At 37.0% G+C, this 20,028-nt stretch overlaps 1 protein-coding gene across 3 annotated transcripts in view; it reads left to right on the top strand.

Annotated features, from left to right (window-relative positions):
• SLC39A8 (solute carrier family 39 member 8) overlaps nucleotides 1-20,028 on the top strand; it is a 76,967-nt gene that overhangs the window by 3,614 nt on the left and 53,325 nt on the right. The gene's annotated exons all lie outside the window — the stretch shown is intronic.

A 20,028-nucleotide genomic window follows, 5' to 3' on the forward strand; every position in this document is an offset into this window, starting at 1 on the left:
ATCATATCACTCATCTCATGAAAACAATTAAGATTACTTTAAGATAAACTTCAAATGCTTTAGTGTGGCTTAAACTCTTTCATAATCTGGTTCCTGTATTTCTCAAGCCTTATCCTTCGCTACTAGTCCAGTCTTAATGGACTGCCCATAGTTCCTGGTTTTCCACATATACCTGCTTAGGCTTCAGGTATTGGTTTAGTCACTACTTTTTCTGAAGAGCCTTTCTTGATGTGCTCAAGGGTTTAGGATCCCCTTCTAGGTTATCCTATATGATCTGATGCCTGTGCAATCCTAACATTATACATTGCAATTATATTATTGCAATAATATGTAATATAATATGTAATGTAATTTTCTGTTTGTATGCCTGCAAACTTCTCCCTTCCTTAGCACTCCCCCGCAATTTTAAACAAACTAAAGGGAATCACTTGACTTATCTCTCTAGGGGCTAGTGTAGTGCCTGGTACGTAACATGTATTTATTACGTATTTTTTGAACGAGTGAGTGAAGCTTATTTAATACGAGAAAGGTAATTTGGGCCCTCACATGACTTTACAGTTTATTGGGGGAGATACGACATATGCATCCGTAATGATAATGCACGCTAGAATGATATTTCTAATTAAAGAATTATAAAAGAAAGTGGAACGAAATCAGATTTGTGTTTTTAGAAAATTCATCTGCATGAGACTATGGAAAGTGTTGGAGTGGGTCAGGACAGGAGTTAAGGAGGAAACTGAAGTGGTTTGCATTAAATGTAACGATTGCTTGAACCTGGAGACAGTCTGGAGGTAGCACAGGCTCTGCCTCCTTTTGGAAGAGTAAATGTTGCTGAAGAGTAGGCAAAAAAAACTCCAAAGATAACCATTTTTTGCTTTAATCTTTTGCCTGTTGTGGTTACTTATTAGATCTTTTTCTTCATTGGCTTCTGACTCAATGATGCCAGAGGGAGAGGCAGAGAGGTACCTCTTGGTTTGCTTTAATGGATGGCCAGGCTAATGGTGTGTAGAAAACAGAAGTGTGTGTGTGTGTGTGTGTGTGTGTGTGTGTGTGTGCGCGCGCGCGCGCGCGCAGTCATTACATACACGCTGTACACATAGCTTGTTTTCATCTACTGTACTTTTTTCTGGGTTGAGGATAATGGTAGATTAGATGACAGAGATTCTGGGAAGCTCTAACGGAAGAGAGAAAGCACTAGTTGTTTTCTGTTTTTTTAACCTTTATGTTCTGAGAAATGGTGGGGGTTTATCTTCTATGAATGCCTTTCAGCCTTGTTTAGATGAGAAACTGGAAAGGTGGACAGTAAGGCAGAACAGAAGAGCAAGGTTGCCCTTAGGTCTCTGGTCATTTTTTCTCCAAGACAATGGATGTATTCTGATCTATTATTATCACTCTCATTTAAGTTGACTGTGCACAGTGCGATCATTGTTTCCAATGGTTTGGGGAAAATAAGGGATACTCATAATTCATTTGACCGTGATGTTGTTTGATGGTGGAGCAAAGGTGTAACAGCCACCACAGCGAGACGGTACCTTCAGACCAAAGTTGCCAGGCAAAGCAGACAACTCTATAGAATATAACAGAATTGCTTATAGGGTAATTTATTTATGGAAGATTGGGTCAGAAGGGAAAAAAACGACCTAAGTAGTCTGAGTAGATTATTCTCTGCTAAGAGACCCTTGATACAGTACTTTTTATACTATAACTTGGGTACTAATGATTAAGAAGACAATGGGACAAATAATGCAGTACTGCCAGGGCCATACCTCCTGGTGACCTTATAAGAGATGATTGCTTATAATCAAGACTCTTACCAGTTTGACACTTATCTTCGTTGTCATACCTACCTTTCCAGCTGCTACTAACAAAAATAGTAATGGCTTTATTTTAAGGGACACAGATAACTGTCAACTAGAAAGCTCTGATATGCTTGCTAAAAACAGTGAGGTTGGTCAAAGGCTACAGCATGAAACTTAAAAATGAAATGAAATCCGGGATACAGAGATAGCATTGGTTTTGTTCACATCTACATCTGTACAGATGTCAAGAGCTCAGTTTGCCTGATGTCAAGTATGATTGGGATCCGTATGGAAAAATGCCCTTCTTTCCTCCTGTATCTAAATTCACAAGGTACACCTTTACCTACTACTAGCCAAAGAGTCACATGGGCTCTTTGTATATAACATAAATAATTATAGTTAGGAATTATTGGTCTTTTACTATATGAAATAACTGTTTTAACCAGTTTATTTATATTATCACATTTTACATTCACAACAATCTTATGATAAAGGTACCATTATTATTTTCAGTTTACACATGAGAAAAATGTGGTTCAGAGATGTTAAGTAACTTGGCCAGTGTCACACAATACGTGGTAGAACCTCAGGCAATCCTAAACAGGAATGTGGTCATTACATACACGTTGTGTGAATAGCTGGTTGTCATCTATTATACTTTTTCCTGTGGTAGGGGTAACGGTGACTTAGTTGAGGGAGGTTCTGGGAAGCACTGACCAGGGATGGAAGAGAGAAAGAGCACCTGGTGGTTTTTTTTTCTTAAACTTTATGTTATGAGAAATGGATTTTTTTGAATTATAACTTGGAAAATTATACTCTATCTAACCAGAGTAACTATTACCATAGATTTTGAACTATGAGTAGAAGTTATTAATCATCAGTCACTTATCTAGATTCATTGCTTAGTCACGTTAAGGGAACAATGGTAAGACTACAGCAACTACGAGGATGATAGGCCCCTGTCCTCAGAAAGCTTATAGTTTAATTAAGAAATAAGATGGAAACCTGTGAAAAGTATGCAACACAAGGCAAAAATGCTGTAGTTAAGCAATCACTGAAACAAATATTATAAGGCATATCACAAGGATGTATGTGATTAATTGTTCAATGAATACTGTTGATAGCAGGTGCTCTGCTGATTTAGAAGGGGAAGGAGTCACTTTGGGAATGCTCACGGAGCAGTTCCAAATCAGTCAGTGCTCCTTTTGGAGAAGTTTGCTTATCTGGTTTGGTTTTTAAAATATGTATGGATTAAACATCTGCCTGTCTCAAATGTATCTCTACTACTAATCACAAGATGGATTTCCTTGTGAGTTACATAAATTCTATACTTTAGAATAAAATTTTCTTTTATTGTTTTTTTATAGAATGATTTTCTTTCAGTGAAACTGTTTTGGCAACAATATTTTTCGAAGTTCTGAGTTTCTAAAGTTTTCCCAGAGAAAGGCATATTAATCAACTTGTTATTTTACGGATAGACTTTGGATATGAGAGAAAACACCTACATGTGGTGTTAAAACATTCAATCCTGTTCTCACTTTTATCTTAGAAATATTCCATCAATGAGTTCACTCTCTCTCCTGGCAGTTAAGAGTGTAAATTCTCCTTTATCACCCTTATGAAACAACCTCATCGCTGACTGCACAACACTGGACGGTGGTCTGTGCGTGGGCGACAGGGAATGCGTTGCAGTGATAAAGGATGAGTAGGTGTGCAGAGTAACAGAATTACGAACTGTAGGCAAGTCAACCCTGCTAGGCAGGAATTTGAGCTCTCGACACAGTTACTATGAAGGCAGAGGTAAACTTTTCCCCTTAATTGAGTTAGGTCTTCATTCCTCTCTAGGGATGTTCCAAGTAGAGTAGCTGGATGGGAGAAGTGTCGTTTTTATGCTGTCCGTGGTTCATGCCATGTTCCTGTTTTCTCAGGACACCTATCTTGGGAGATGGTGAGAGGCAGAGACTTTATTTCTCCATCATAAAACCCATTGCTTTTCAACAATGACTGTAGTTCAAGGGGTTTTTCTTTAAACTTAATGTACAGTTGAATCCTTTATGTTATCAATGTCTTATCAATATCAGTAGGGGTTGGGGGAGAGAAATAAGGATATAAATAGGAATAAAAAATGAGGCCAGAAGTTGAGAAAGACTGACATTCCCCAGGGAAAGGAAAATGCAGCCCCTTAATGAAAGCAACTTAATGTGGTCGGTAATATGAGTTTGTGACTTCCTTGTACTCAGAGTGGCATTTTCTTAAGGAACCGTCCATATTACGAAATGCAAACAGCTAATCTTAGAATCATTTACAATGCAATTTATTTAAAATAAGAATGTTACTAAACTCTAGACAACCTGAGAAACTATGTAGTTTTCAGAGAGTTGTACCATTTCCAACTCCAGATAACAGTAGATTCCTGTTTGTAACTGAAACTAATTTATTCTCAAACTATTCCTCGTTGTCTGTTTCTGGAGTCAAATGGGTTCATTACATCTTAAGATTTATTATATAAAGAAACGAAACTGTCATTGGATTACTTTTGCGATGATAGGATTTGGGAGCGTAGAAAATCTTCAGAATGGAGCCTTTTTGAATTTGGTTTCCGTCTCCTTCCAAAAAGCCTCTGTCATCTTTCTTGGCCTGAAGTTTAAGGAAAACAAAAATCTGTGAATCCAGATAGAAGGTGTTTTTAATATTTTGTATGTCATTTGAATCATTAATTCGGCTAGAAGAACGTAAAAGGTGGGAGGGAAACAAAAACTTTCTTTTGGCCCCCACTAAAGAGATGATTCACAGCCCAGGCAGGACAGAGAGGGAATGGTACACAATCTAAAACATATGAATTGTTTATTTCTGGAATTTTCAATTTAATAGTTCAGTAATTTTATGCCTTCCAAATTCAAATATTTAACGTTTTGACTTCTTCATAGCTAACTGAATACTTAGGGAAACAAAACAAAACAAAACAAAACAAAAACCCAAGAGAGCATTGCTAATGCCCCTCAGGGTTTAGTTTTATGAACCTTATCATTGATTTATTTGGTGAACTCTTTAGATCTCTAACTAAAGTAGAGAATACAACATAATGGTTAACAGTTTGGCTTCTGGAATCAAACAAATCTGGGATGAAATTCTAATTCTGTCACTTATTAGCTGACGAATCAGCAAGTGACTTAATCTCTTTAATCCTTCAGTTTTACATCTGTGAATTAAAAAAATGAACCTTACTCATAGGATAGTTATTTGAACTAAAAAATAAGAACAATAATAAGATTTACTGAGCATTTACTATATTTTAGGCACATATATTTAGTGCATTACCTGTAGTAATTCAAATAAATAAGATATTTTTTTCATTACTTGTATTACTTCAAGTAATAAATAATAAATAACAAATGAGACAAGGTGTGTAAAATATTTAGTATCATGCCTGGCTCAAATTATATGTCCAGTGCTTAGTTATTATCATTATATTACTGTGTTACTTGATATAGCTTTACCATTTTTAGCAGAATTGTCTAAGGTTTGAGCACTTATGGGTCAGGCAATTTGTAGGAAAGCACTGCTATAAAATGACTGCTAGGATTAATGAAATAAAAAGTTCAGTGAGAAATATGTCAGCCCAGTGACTTCGGTGTTACTATTAGTTTCCATGGCGACTCTGACCTTGAGAAAGGCTTTACCATTTGCCTCCACTTTCCTTTCATCAAACACTAGTAATAGATTTTTGAAAATGTAAACTTTAAATGTAGAGACTAATGAAATAATTTTGTTATTACAATATGTATTGAAATTATGAATACTCCCTCTCCTCCACAGGACTTCTGAAGCTATGTTTAGGAATTGGCTCTGTTTTTTTGTCCAAAATTTATATCACTACTGAAATGTGAATGGCTGGGAGTTTAAATGATATCTCTAGAAATAAATGTAACTGTGGGTTTAAATTTAGACTTACTTTAGGACTTCTTTATGGGATTTGCTAGCTGAAAGAACCCAGGGCCCTCCATGTCAACCTGACCTTGTTAGTTGATAAAGCAGGTAGGAGAACAGGATCCACTCTGGTCTCATTGGGAAAAGGGAGAGATGTGTCTCTTCTCTTCAGGAACAGTGAGAGAGAAAGTTAGCCCAAATTTCAGATGATTGGTAATGGTCAAATCAGTAGGAAGATTTGGAGTTTGGCAACAGATCTTGCTTTATATATATGTTCTGAACACATATGCTAGAAAGCACACAAACCCTCTTGGTAACGGATGCATGCTATTGATGATACCAGGTAATTGAGTTTGTATACAAAATCATGATGCACTACAGTTTTCTTTAGGAGCAGGCGTCTCAGAATCTAGCTATGTTCTATACCTACACATATTAATGAGAAAAAGTAGACACTGGCTTTGTCCCTAATCTCAGGATGAATGCCATTTAAGTAATATCCTGGGTGAGGCCTTCACGGTGGAGAGGAAGCAGGTCCTGTCCTAATAAGAATGACAGCTATTATCCACAGCATGCTGATCATGTGCCAGGCATTGTGCTCAGTGCTTTCTTACATACCATCCCATTAACCCTCTTAACCTTACAGGGTCACCAGTCTCAGCTACCTTAAATACTCATGCAAATTCATGGCATAGAAGCAGTGGAGTGAGGATTCCACTCCAGGGTGACTGCACCTCAAAACCTATGCTCTTTCCACTGTTGAAGTCTGAAGACTGTTATTATTGCACGGAGACGCTGGTTTATTTTCCAGAGAGCCAGTCACCTCCTGTGTTGTCCAAGTGCCAGGTTGTCAAGGTAGAACTGATGCCAGTTTCTTGAAGCCACTGGGAACTATATAATCATTTGAAGCAGGGTGATGTTCTTTGCTGATATTTTTCTTGTTTCGATAACACAAGAAAATAATTATTATTATAATTTTCCCTGCTGAAACTGTCTCTGCAATAGTTAGGGCTAGCTCTAAAACCTGATGTTAGTTCCTCCACAAGCTGTTTTTCACCTTACAATGTCTTTTCCTATTAATGACATCTGATTCTCAAAACAGTTTTGTGAGAAAATTCGGGCCTATCAGATTTCCCCAAAACTGAGGCACAATTAAGTCATTTGGCAAAAGTCTCGAAGCGCCCAAATTTATCTGGGAGATCAGGCATTTCAGTTTAACTGGACGGTAGAAATGTGTAAATTCGCATTCCATTTCCTTACCTTCCAGTCACTCCTGAACATATTGAGGTTGGCTCTGTCCCCAACACTTCCTTGAAATTACTTTGTAAGACGTCACCACGAACCTTCTTATTGCTAAATACAGTGAGCGTTTCTCAGGCTTTACCTCTCTGTTAATTTTGATGGTGCCGAACACATCCTACTTGAAACATACCCTTTTCTACCTGTGACTACATCTAATTCATTTTTTTTTACCTCTCTGGCCGCTGCTTCTCAATTTCAATGTCCTTTGCTCATCTTTTAAATATCGGTGTTTCTTGGGGTTCTATCTCAAGCCCTCTTTCTTTTAATTTTACACATGTCCTCAGTCACTCCTCTGGCTGCAGCTATCATCTCTCTGTAGATGTTTCCTAAACAGGTTGGCTTGGTTCAGATTTCTCTTGTGAGGTTCAGCTTTGGACATGCTATTGCGCATTGGTATCTAACTCTCTCCCCAAACTCCACAGTTCTAAATCTGTCTCAAATGGAACTCATCAACTCCATCCTTTCTTCATCAAAACCTTCTGGTAATCCTATTTTGCCAGTCTGAGTGATGGGCGTGACCTCTGTTCAGCTGACTAAACTGAAAAACTGAGTGTTATTTTTGACTCCTCTCTCTCCCTACTTCCCACATCAAAGGCATAGAAGTCTTGTCATAATAACTTTTAAATATTTGTGACTTAATCTCTCTAAACTCCAGTGTTTTGTTTTGTGTAATGGGGATATTTTTACCTACTTTGTGGAATTGTTGAGGAGATTCAATTACATATTTTATCTCTCTATTTGTCTTGTGCTTGACATGCTGTAAGTGCTTAATAACTGTCTGCTGTGTTGCTGTGATCACCCACTGTATCCAGTCTTGTTTCATGTCTCTTTCTATCACCCACATCGCTGCCAGACTTATATCCCTAATATGCAAATATGAGCATTTCACCATCCTCAAATGGTTTCTCTTTACTCTTAGGATAAAACCTAAACTCCTTGACAGATATTTAAGCCCCTGCACTGTCTACCCCTATCCCCATATTTCTCCAACCTTTTTTTCCCATTTTTTCTTCATATTTCATCATAGATATTACTTTCTCCAGGAAGAATTTGTCAATCTCATTACTTTAAGGTGGGTTAATTATCCTCTCTTCTTCACATTCATGGGTCCTACTCTAGCACTTACCAGGTCATACTGTAATTATCCATTTTTATTGGAACCCTACGATAGTCTGTAAGATCTGTGAGGTTAGGAATTGGGTTTTTCTCCATCCTCTTCTTGATTTCTGTAACTAGTATAATGAGAAGCATATAGTAGATATTCAGGAAATATTTGTTGAATGAATGAATGCTGCTTAAACTCAACCTTTTGACAATAAATTTGATACCAATCTAACTTTCCAAATTATTCCAATCAACTGAGATGTATCATTTCATTCAAGATAAACAAGCAATTCCTATATTTGATGAAGACAAATTAATAAAAAGTAGTATAAAAGAAATAGTATACTATAATTGAACCCAAGTATCATCTAAGTAGAAGGAAATAGTAAAGTTTTTACTCCATCTAATTTCTAAATTTTTCAGAATTATTTTCTCTTCATTTAGACATGGATTTTCTCCAGAGCCCACAGGTATCATTTTTAGGGTAGTTTGGAAACATTGGTGTTTTATTAATTTATTTGATTCATAGTATCAGGGTCACACTGAGCTGATTCTGCTAAAGTTTCACAGAATGAACATAGAAACTTGTGACTGGGAAATCTGGCTCTTCAGAGATCTTGGAGAATGACTCTCAAGATATCAATTTGTATTTCTCAGAATTACACTCAGATACTTATGTACTCATTACTCATTACCTCTCATCCTTTCTTTAATCTGTTAAATTAGTGATTGTTGTAAATCGAGTGTCTTATATGTATGATGCTTTGTTAAGTATATATGAAGATATAAAAAGCAATTCGTTCACCTTCTCTAGAGGCTCATGATCTTGCTAAAGAGTTATCCATTTTCACGAACAGATGATAATACAAGAAGGAACACAATAAGTGCTAAACAAATAAATACTATGGGTACAGAAGTCTGGACAAGAAGGGGTGAGCACAGCAACATGAAGCAGAGGGGTTGGGCCCATGCGGGACACTTAGGAGCTGGACACTTTGCGAGGAGGCATATCAGAATCCTAGGTGGGGCCATAAAAAGTCAGAATGAAGGTAAAATACAAGATTTACTGGAACTGTTTGATTAGGGTAGGGAGTTCAAGTGTGCATTTGGGGGACAGTAAAGGGAGAATGGAACATTGGAGAGAGATAATTGAGGCTCTTTAATGTTGGGACTTTAGACTCTTGGCTATAGGATGTGTGTGTGTGCGCGCGCGCGATGTGTGGCAGTTTGAAAAGAAGAGTGACAATGACAATGTCTCAATAAAAACAATCTTGTGTGGGGAAGTATAGGCTAAACAGGATGACAGGTGATTAGGTAAGATTGATTAGAAGCTCCCGACTTGTCAGTGAGGTGGTGTATAGGAGCTTGTGTGTCTTTCTGATCTGTTAGATCGGTGGTCTCCATCCTTTTGGCATCAGGGATGAGTGCTCTTCTGAGAATCTATCTAATCCCGATGACCTGAGGTGGGGCTGAGGCGGTGATGCTGGCGCTGGGGAGCGGCTGCAGATACAGACGAAGCTTCATCCACTTGCCTGCTGCTCACCTCTTGCTGCGCAGCCTGGAGGTTGGGGACCCCCTGTGTTAGACCAAACCTTTGCGATTCAGGATCCCTTCGTATATATTCTTAAAAGTTATTGCAGATACTAACAGCTTTAGTGTATGTGTTTATATCTATTGATATTTACCATTATAGAAATTAATGTTGAGAAAATTTTAAAATATTTATTTATTAAAAACAACATTCATAAGCCCATACCATGTTAATGTTTTTTAAATAAAAATGAACTATTTTCCATGACAAAATAATTAGTAAGAATGACATTATTTTATATCTTTGCAAATGTTTTTAATAACTGGCTTAGGAGAAGACAATTAGAGATTCATGTGCTTCTGCATTCAATGTGTTGTGATATATGTCATGTAGCCTCTAGAAAAATCCATTTAAAAATTTTATTTTATTATTAGTTTCAAGTATACAGTACATTAGTTGGACATTTATGTAGTTTATAAAATGATCCCCCTAATTGCTCTTTCTCTCCTCTGGCTCTCCACTTAGCCGTTACATTAATGCTGACTGCATTCCCTACGCCGTGCATCATATCCCCAGAACCATCCATCAACTACTAATTTGTACTTCTTAAACCCTGCACCGCTTTCTCCTAGTCCCTAATAACCCTCCCTTCTGGACGTCATCAGATTGTCTTCTATCTTTGTGAAAAATCCATTGTTTCATAAAAGAATGAGAGTGAAAAAGGAAAATACAGTCTTAGTATTATTATGTAAACAATTTTGACCTTGCATATACTCTAGTAGGGTCTTGGTAATCTCAAGAGTTCCTAGACCACACTTTGAGAAGCACTCTGCTAAAAGATCGTCACATAATTGGGCCTGTGATGGACAAGGCTATTCCTTGCATGGGGAGGTGAGATGGCTCTGAAGGATGACTTCTCTCCTTGTGGCATCTGCCCTAGTCCTGAGTTGAAGAGGTGTGCCTTCTCCACTTTATCCCTGGCAATACTGAGTGGGAGGACCTTGGGAAGCAGCAAGGCTGAAAGGCCTTTTGGTTTTGACAGGGAGAAGGCCTGTGGGGCTTTGTCACAGGTGATAGAAAGTAGGGTGGCCCCTGCCATCTGCGAGAGGGTTAGGGATGAGAAGCAAGAATCCAGACTACTTGTGCTTTGACACCAGGCTTACTGAGGCAAGAGGGATTTCAGAAACTGAATGTAGAGTGGGATAAGTCTGAGAAACTTGTTAATAGTGATGGTAAAGTCAGAAAAAGTTGTGAACTTCTTTTAAAAAGTGTATCACAGCTTTTAAAATTTCTTTTTCTTTAGTGAAATTAGAAAAAAAATCTAGTTTGTCTTAATTGTGTTTGGAGGAACCTAGATGAGAGATTAACCCCTTCTCCTCCATGATTTAACTTTATTTTTCTAATTGAAATAGGAATACATGTGTATTGCCTAAAACTTTGGAAAATATAGGGAGATGAAAGGAAAAAATAAAAATCATCACCCACAGATAAAAACTGTCAATATTTTGAAGCATATATGTCTCGATTTTATTTAACCTTATTTATAGTAGTGATGTCATTCTATGCATACTGTTTCATAACAATCCTTTTCCCCTTAACAATATATGATTAAACAAAGCAACTTTCTCCTTTAAATAATGTAGCTAGGAAAGGCGCTTTTTGTGTCCTTTTAAGGAAGAGTTTTGTGAGTGAAATGTGGGTGTGGGTGGGAACGTACCAGCACATGGTGGCTTCAGTAAACAGTGTAAGAAAACCTGAGGGAAAAAAATGGAAAAAATGCATCTTGAAGAAACGGAGTTGGGATTACTTGATTAGCCACCTCTTAAACTTAGAGATCGTCTTTCTGGACTGTTCTTTGCTCAAATCTTAGAAAACGGTGTTTTATACTGATAAAATAATAATGAGTAAACTTTGAAGAATAGAGAAATAGCAGTCACTTAAAAGTTTGGGTCACAATAAGAAGGTATAAACTATGCTAGAAGTTACTTGACAACCTAGGAAACTGACCGCACTTGGTGTTTCATTGTAATTTTGATTGCCACTGAGTCTAAATGCATTATGAGGTGCCCTCTCTCTCCCTACCTTTACCTCTACAAAAGAGAAAGAACATCCACACCTAACAGTGTTCTTACTGAGGATGTGAATGACTCAGCTTCCGCAGAAGATAGTCCATGGCAAAACAGAACCTGAAACCACCTCTGGGTGACTTTTGACTAGGATGATCATTTCATTTCTGGTGTAATGTGAAGGTCTTGGCACAGTGGGCGCAGGATCGGATGGCCCTATTGTTTTGTGTTATTTAATGGATGCCATTTGACAAGACAGCCAAGTAGAGAAAATAGCCCATATACTGAGAAAAAGAAGAAAAATGAAGGGTTAAACGGTGGTAAAACTTATCTTTTTGTTTTCCCATAGGTTCTAGATGTAACATTCATTTGTTAGCTTTAAAAAGTGTCTAAATGACTTTACATGTCAATCAGAACACTCTAATTTGAAAGTGAAAGAAACAATATTAATTAGCTTAGTTCAGAAAGGGAATTCATTGGTTCAGGTAACTGAAGAGTTGGGCAAAATTAGCTTTAGGCACAACTGTATCCAGAGGATTGGTGATGGTATAGGAAAACTGTCTTTTCTCTACTTATAGTTCACCTTTTAAAATCACATGGTGGAAAATGGACTAAGAAACCCCCAGACTCATAGCAATCCTGCTAAAGAAGGACTTCCTCCACAGCTCTACCATAGAGTGGACAGGTCTGGGTCGTATATTCCCTGGGCAGCCCCACTTAAATCACATAGGAGGCTCCCATGGCAGTAAGGTGGTCTACTACTGGATAATGGGGTGTGGCCTTAGATGGGCAAAAACAATAGGCATTCACTACATTTTACAGGTCTACATTATTTCTCATGTTTGGGGCTTATTTCACTTTATCTATTCTCTGGCTCCCTGTCCTTGCTTTTGCACAAATTATATAAGTGTTCTCCAAACTTCTCTCTTGTTTCTTTATACTCTCTACTGATGGTCTCCTCCACTCTCACTCAGCTATTATCTCCTTACATAACAGAGCCGCATCCTTATGCCTGGCCTCTGCCTTTCTTAAAGAAAGCTCACTCTCATTTCCATCGGATGTCCCACAGGTATCTCAACTTAAAATGTCTAAAACCAACCTGCCATTGTCTTTCATGAGCTTCTCTTCCTAGGTCCCTTAATCATATCAGTAGCAACATTCTCTTCCCCGGTTCCCAGAGTTCTAATCTCAGAGCAGTTTTTGACTATTTCCTCTGCATATCATTTCTCTCTTATATGAACTTTCATAGTTCTTTGTCATTATGCCGTTTGTGAATTTATCATTTTTCTTGGATTTTATAGATATCGGTGTATCTGATTTAGTTCTGCCACAATTATTGAGATTTCTTGATAGAACACATTATAAGTTATCTTTGTACTATAGTAGTCCCCCACTTCTCTGTAGTGTAGGTTACCTGTGGTCAACTGTGGTCCAAAAATATTAAATGGAAAATTCTAGAAATAAAGAATTCATAAGTTTTAGATTGTGCACCATTCCAAGTAGTGTGACGAAATCTCCTGCAGTCCCTCTCTGTCCTGCCTGGGCTGTGAATCATCTCTTTAGTGGGGGCCAAAAACAATTTTGGTTTCCTCTTGCCTTCTACGTTCTTCTAGCTGTTAATAATTCAAACGACATACAGAAGATTAACAGAAGAAAACAAAAGTTTTAATATGTGCACATGAATAATTCATGTAAGCATGAAAAGTCCAAGATAGTATAGAAAAATTAGGTATAAATGTCATTTTGGATAAAGAAAAGAGGGGAATGGAAAAGCAAAACGGGAGGTTTAATGGTAATTGAAAAAAGAGTGGAACACACATGGCAGGCGAATTTCTGCCAGGCAACCCAGAAAGCAAAGGCAGGCACGTTGATCCTGCCGCCAGGCCCCTGCCTGAAGCCCTCCCATCCACCATACTCCATCTAAATTAGGCTAAAGGAAGCATCCTTAAGATTTCCTTCTTGGAGTCAGTCTATCTGTCTTAATGTCTTTGGCAAGAAATGCGGAAGGTCAAAGGTTCTTTCTGAGTCTTTTGTTCAATATCCATAAAGGCACAGTTCTGGAGCTGGTAAAACTTGAATACGCTCCACGCTTAATATGCTCCTTGCCAGTTAGTCACTTAACAATCGTCTAAGTTATCAGATCAACTGTAATGGTATCAAAATGTCTGTGCTCAAGTAGCCTCTATTTTTCTTAATAACGGCCCCAAAACACAAGAGTAGTGATGTTGGCAATTTGGATATGACTCCCTCCCCCACCTCCCCCCCCCCCCAAAAAAAAAAAGAAAAAGAAAAGCTGTAAAGTGCTTTCTTTAAGTGAAAAGGTAAAAGTTCTTAACTTAATAAGGGAAGAAAAAAATCAAGTGTTAAGGTTGCTAAAGGAAAATAAAGCCTGAGAGTAGTTAAAGCCATAAAAAAAAAAATGTTATTCGAAAACCATTCCAATAGGGGAACTGGGCTCAATTTTGAAAACTAGGACAAGGAGAGATTTCTAGCCAAGAAGCAGGATAGCGGGCAGTGGATGGAAAATTACCAGGAGGAAACATGATGGTGGTGGTGGTGGTGGTGGTGGTGGTGGTCGTCTGGGGGATTTGATTAAATAAACCTAATAGGATTCTTGCTAAAGGCAGGTCAGGGTGATGAGATCAAAGGTGGGGTATTTTCTCTAAACTGAGTTAGGATTCTTGCTAAAACTGGGCAATGCAGGTCCCACAAGGACAGATGCAAGGCTGAGGCTTAGAGAGCTTAGAGGAGCCTGACTAAAGTTTAGTCAAGTAGAGTCTGTTTCATTTCTAAACTATGTAATTTTAAATCTTGCTTAACTCATTGGTATTTGTTATAAACAGATTTCAACTGTATAAAGTGTTGAGTGAGGGACTTGCCCTAGTCATTCAACCTCTTCCCCAACCCTGCTCCAGCCCTTAGCATTCCAAAGATATGAGAAAGAAGAAAAAACAAAAACAAAAACAAAAAACAAACAAACAAAAGAGATTAAAATATCCAAACAAGTAACAACAACAAATAACTTTACTAGTCAAGACTGGCAAGGAAGAAGTAGGGAGAAACAGAAGAAGAAATGTATGAAACTACATTTTGAATATAATTTGAAGTCTCATTTATGATATGCATTTAAACCCCCTTACCTCTTCTATTACCTTACTTGTTCACCGTATACATAAGGCTCATTTGAGATCACTTCGATGTGGCAAGAGACTCATGAATAGTAGTTAAATTTAAAACTGAAAAAATGTCTTTAGAAAAAAGTCAACCACTGAACATTGGGGCACCTGCTTGTTGGAGTTTGCTTTCAGTAGCAAAAGGCTCAAGAGGCCACAGCAAACATGGGAGAGTGGCAGGGAGGGGACACTTTCGAGAATAGAAGCCTCGTGAAAACAAAAAGAAGAAAAGCTCCATAAGTAAATGTGAAGCAGATGGTGAAAGCTCATGAAGTTTTATTAAGATGAATGCCACTCTGGCTAATCACCCTGAGTTGTTTTCTGAGGCGTCCTATGTTTCCTCCTGGTTTAAAATTTTATTCGTTGTTTGTTTTGGAGGTGAAGGGGTGTGTTTGAGAGAATGTTTGAACTTCCTTAGTGGTTCTGCTGGTTTTGTTATTGTCCTTACAATTCAAGCTCTCATCCTGTTTGTCCTTGCTCTGAGAAACACTGCCTTTTCTTAGACAACTGCTTTCTTTGTTTTAGGTTCAACTCTGTTAAATCAAAGCATAATAAAAATCAGTACACAAAAGTCTGTTGCGTTTCTATACACTTATAACAAACTATCAGAACAAGAAATTAAGAGAACAATTCTACTTTTAATTGCATCAAAAAGAGTAAAATACCTAGGAATAGATTTAACCAAAGAGGTGAAAGACCTATAAAAACAACAAGACATTGATGAAAGAAATCGAAGACGCAAATAAATGCAAAGATATTCTGTGCTCATGGATTGGAAGCATCACTGTGTTAAAATGTTCATGATATCTAAAGCAATCCACAGATTCAATACACTTCCTATTGAAATTGCAATGACATTTTTCACAAGAATAGGAAAAATGATCCCAAAATTTGTATGGTACCACAGAAGACTCTGAATACCCAAAGCTATCTTGAAGAAGAAGAACAAAGCTGGAGGCATTATGCTCCCTGACTTCAAACTCTATTACAAAGCTGTAGTAATTAGAACAGTATGATATTGGCATAAAAACAGACGCATAAATCAATGGAAAGAATAAAGACCCCAGAAATAATATGTGGTCAACTAATTTATGACAAAGGAGCCAAGAATATATGATGGGGAAAGGACACCGTCTTCAATAAATAGGGCTGGGAAAACTGGACCACGTGCAAAGGAATGAAACTTGACCACTATTTTACATTATACATAAAAATTAACTCAAATGGATTAAAGATTTGAACATGAAGATCTGAAACAGTAAAACTCCTAGAAGAAAGCACAGGCAGTAAGCTCCTTGACATAGCTCTTGCAAATAATTTTTTTGAATTCAATACCAAAGCAAACGTAACGACAGCAAAAATAAGCAAATAGGACCACATCAAACCAAAAAAGCTTTTGCACAGCAAAAATAAGCAAATAGGACCACATCAAACCAAAAAAGCTTTTGCACAGCAAAGGAAACCATCAACAAAATGAAAAGTCAGCCTATTGCATGGGAGAAAGTATTTGCAAATCATATGTCTGATAAGGCAGTAAGAACTTATACAACTTAACAGCAGAAAGAACCAAATAATTTACTTGAAAACAGGCAGAAGATCTGAATAGACATTTTCCAAAGAAGACATACGGATGACCCACTGGTACACGAAAAGATGTGCGAATCATTCATTAATCATTAGATAAAACCACAATGAGGTATCACCTCACAGAGTGGCTATTATCAGAAAGATAAGAAATGAAACATATTGGCAAGGATGTGGAGAAAAGGGAACCCTTGTGCACTGTTGGTGGGAATGTCCTTTGACACAGCCACTATGGGAATCAGTACGGAGATTCCTCAAAAAATCAAAAATAGAATTGCTGTCTGATCCAGCAATTTCACTTCTGAGTATTTATCTGAAGAAAACAAAAACACTAACGCAAAAAGATATATGCACCCCCATGTTTATTGCAGCATATTTACAATAACCAAGATAAGGAAACAACCTAAATGTTCATTAATGGATAAATGGATAAAGAAGATGTGGTACATATATACAATTAAATATTACTCGGCTATAAAGAAGACTAAAATTTTACCATTTGTGATAACATGGATGGACTTCAAGGCCATTATGCTAAATGAAATAATACAAAGAAAAACAAATATTATATGATCTCTTATAAATGTAGAATATATAAAACAAAACAAACAAAATAAAATCGGGCTCATAGATGCAGTGAACAGATTGGTGGTTGCCAGAGATGAGGTGTTGGGAGTGGGAGAAATAGGTGAAGGGAGTCAAAAGGTAAAAAGAAAAAAATATAAAATGAAATGAAAAAAATCAAGGTTGTTTAAAACCAAATTAAGCTGCTGTATAACACTATTTGTAATCTGCTCATTGGTACATAGCTAGTATAAGTAAATCAGGCCTGCAATTAATTTTGTTTTGCCACATTGTTAGTATTCTATAAGTATTCTATCCCGATTCTCATGTCATAAGGCAAGGTCTAGAGCTTTGTCATCTCTCCACCTGCTTACTGTTCCTTGAGATTGAACAGTTGCTGCTCTCAAAGTGTTATTGTCCGTGCTTACTTGCCCAGACAACATTTGCACACAGACACGTCACAGATCATGTAAGATCTTATATCTAGCTTAGAGTCTTGATTATTACAGAGCATTGATTATTTATTCCTTTGATTGCACTGTTTTTCCTAACTATATGTAGGAGATTGTCTTTAATGATGTACAATGGACAATTGGGGCATCCTTAAATGTAGTGACTTTCAAACATTTGACTACAATTTATAGTAAAAAATAAATTATAAAAGAAAAAAATTTATTTTTTCACTTAAGAGTTGACATTCAATAGTATAGTAGTTTTAGGTGTATAGCATAGTGATTAGACATTTATATAACTTACATAGTGATCCCCCCAATAAATCTAGTACCCCTCTTACTCCATACATAATCATTACAATATTATTGACTATATTTCCTTTGCTGTATTTTGTATCCCCATGACTATTTTGTAGCTGCCAATTTGTACTTCTTAATCCCTTCACTTTTTCCACCCAGCCCATAAAAAATGAATTTTGCATTGTGATCCAGTATACATGTGCATGGTATGTATAATGTATAGCTAAAGTAAAAGTTTGATTAAGCATTATTTATCCTTGTTATGTGCGATATACTCTGTAGTTTCTATTATACTGTTCTTTATTTCCTTACAAAATGCTAACTATATGTGGATTTCCTGACCCACTAATGGGTCACAATTATAGTCTCCAAAACAATGCTTACCAGTCATCAGGTTTTAGGATATCTTAGAATGTTAATTCCAAGAAGACTTTGGAAATTACCTATAGAAAACTTCTCTTTTTCCTCTTATTTTATATTGGAAGGAGCTTGAAATCCAAGTAGGTTAAGCCTTCCTTGCAAGGACATAAAGCTCCTTTGTGTTTGTACTGTTACATCCATTTGTTTCAGGAATCATGGAGTGGCCAGTTGGACTACAGGGACTCTGTAATTTTTGAGCCTAGCAATTATGCTTTGGGTGGTTTTATGGTGGTGGATAAACTTTACCCACTTTCCTTCCACCAGTTGGCTATCAAGCTATTTTCTCCCTCCATTAATTTATTATCCCCTATTTTTGCCAAAGGGAAGACTGTTAAAAAAGCACTGAGTGTACTGTCTCCTTTTCTAGGGGTGGCAACACTGCTTTCATTGTCACGAACTCTCGGAGAGCATGGGTTGAATAAGAAACAGGTGTAGGCACATAATTAGACATTAAAAAAATAAAGAGATCTAAATGTATATTTTCTTTAAGGCAACTGCAGTCTTACATCTTGACAGCTCCATATATCTTGGTATGGTTGATGTTTTTTCACCATTCCTTCAAAATCAGTAATGATCTCCTTTAACTAAAGTTTACATTTTTGGTTTCATTGTTTCTGCTGTGAAGGGAATTGGAGCACTTAGGGTCAAACAATTAACAAAACCTTTTGAGTTCTCAATCTCAGTCATCGAGTGTTAGTCAGCATGGCCTGCTATAACAAAATACAATAGACTGGGTGGCTTAACAAAGAGAAATTTATTTTCTCACAGTTCTGGAGACTGTTAGAGGTGACAGAAGGGTTGGTGTCTGGTGGGAGCTTTCTCCTTGGATTGTAGACATCTGCTTTCTTGCTGTGTCATCACGTGGTGAAGAAAGGGAGAGAGCAAGCAAGCTCTTGGTGTCTCTTCATATAAGGCCACTAATGTGATCAGAACGGGGCCCCACGCTCATAACTTCATGTGTGCCAATTACCTCCAAAGGCCCATCTCCAAATATCATCACATTAGAGTTTAGGGATTAAATATGTGAATTTTAGGAGGATACAATCTTGTCCATTGTAAAAGCTAAGATCTTAGTGGAGTTTAAATAGTGACTGAAGTGTGCAAAGATATGCTCTCAACTGTACTTATAAAAGACAGACTTTCATTTGAATGAATGGATGTTTTTCACACTCTATAATTCTTATAATATTCATTAGGAATAGTATCACATTTAATTTCTTTTAGTCTTCTTAGGAATACAAATGTGTAGAAGATAGTTTATAGTTAAATTTTGCCTGAGTAAAATGATACCTTTAAAAAGTTATTTTTTTTCTTGCAGAGAATTCTTTTCTAATGAAGATTCTATTTTTCATTAATAGCTAATGAATTTCTAAATAGCCTACTACTATCATAAAACTTTATGTAACATAGAACAGCTACCCAACATCATTGAAAATAATATATGTTTTAGCAAACAATCATTTGTGCTAGGCATATTTTAAAATATTGGGATTATTATTGCTCTCTAGGAGGGTGGATGAATCTCTTAACGATGGAACTGTAAGGCAGCCTGGTGTTTGTCTATAAGAAATGTTATAGAGAGCCACTTCAATAGCCACACAACCTATCCATTCAAACTGCAGGAAAACAGAGGGAAGATGGAGAATATTGAATTGTTTTAAAGCCCTTCGTTTTAAAGTCCTTGGAAACCCCCAAACCAGTTCTTACCTTTTTGGCTGCTATAGATAGACTGTTGATTAAGAAGGGTTTTTTTTTTTTTTTTTTTTTTTTTGCTATTTTTATGGTTTCTAGATGTAAAAAGGTATA

The sequence above is a fragment of the Rousettus aegyptiacus genome, unplaced genomic scaffold, assembly GCF_014176215.1.
Source record: "Rousettus aegyptiacus isolate mRouAeg1 unplaced genomic scaffold, mRouAeg1.p scaffold_m13_p_10, whole genome shotgun sequence".
NCBI classification, from domain to species: domain Eukaryota; kingdom Metazoa; phylum Chordata; class Mammalia; order Chiroptera; family Pteropodidae; genus Rousettus; species Rousettus aegyptiacus.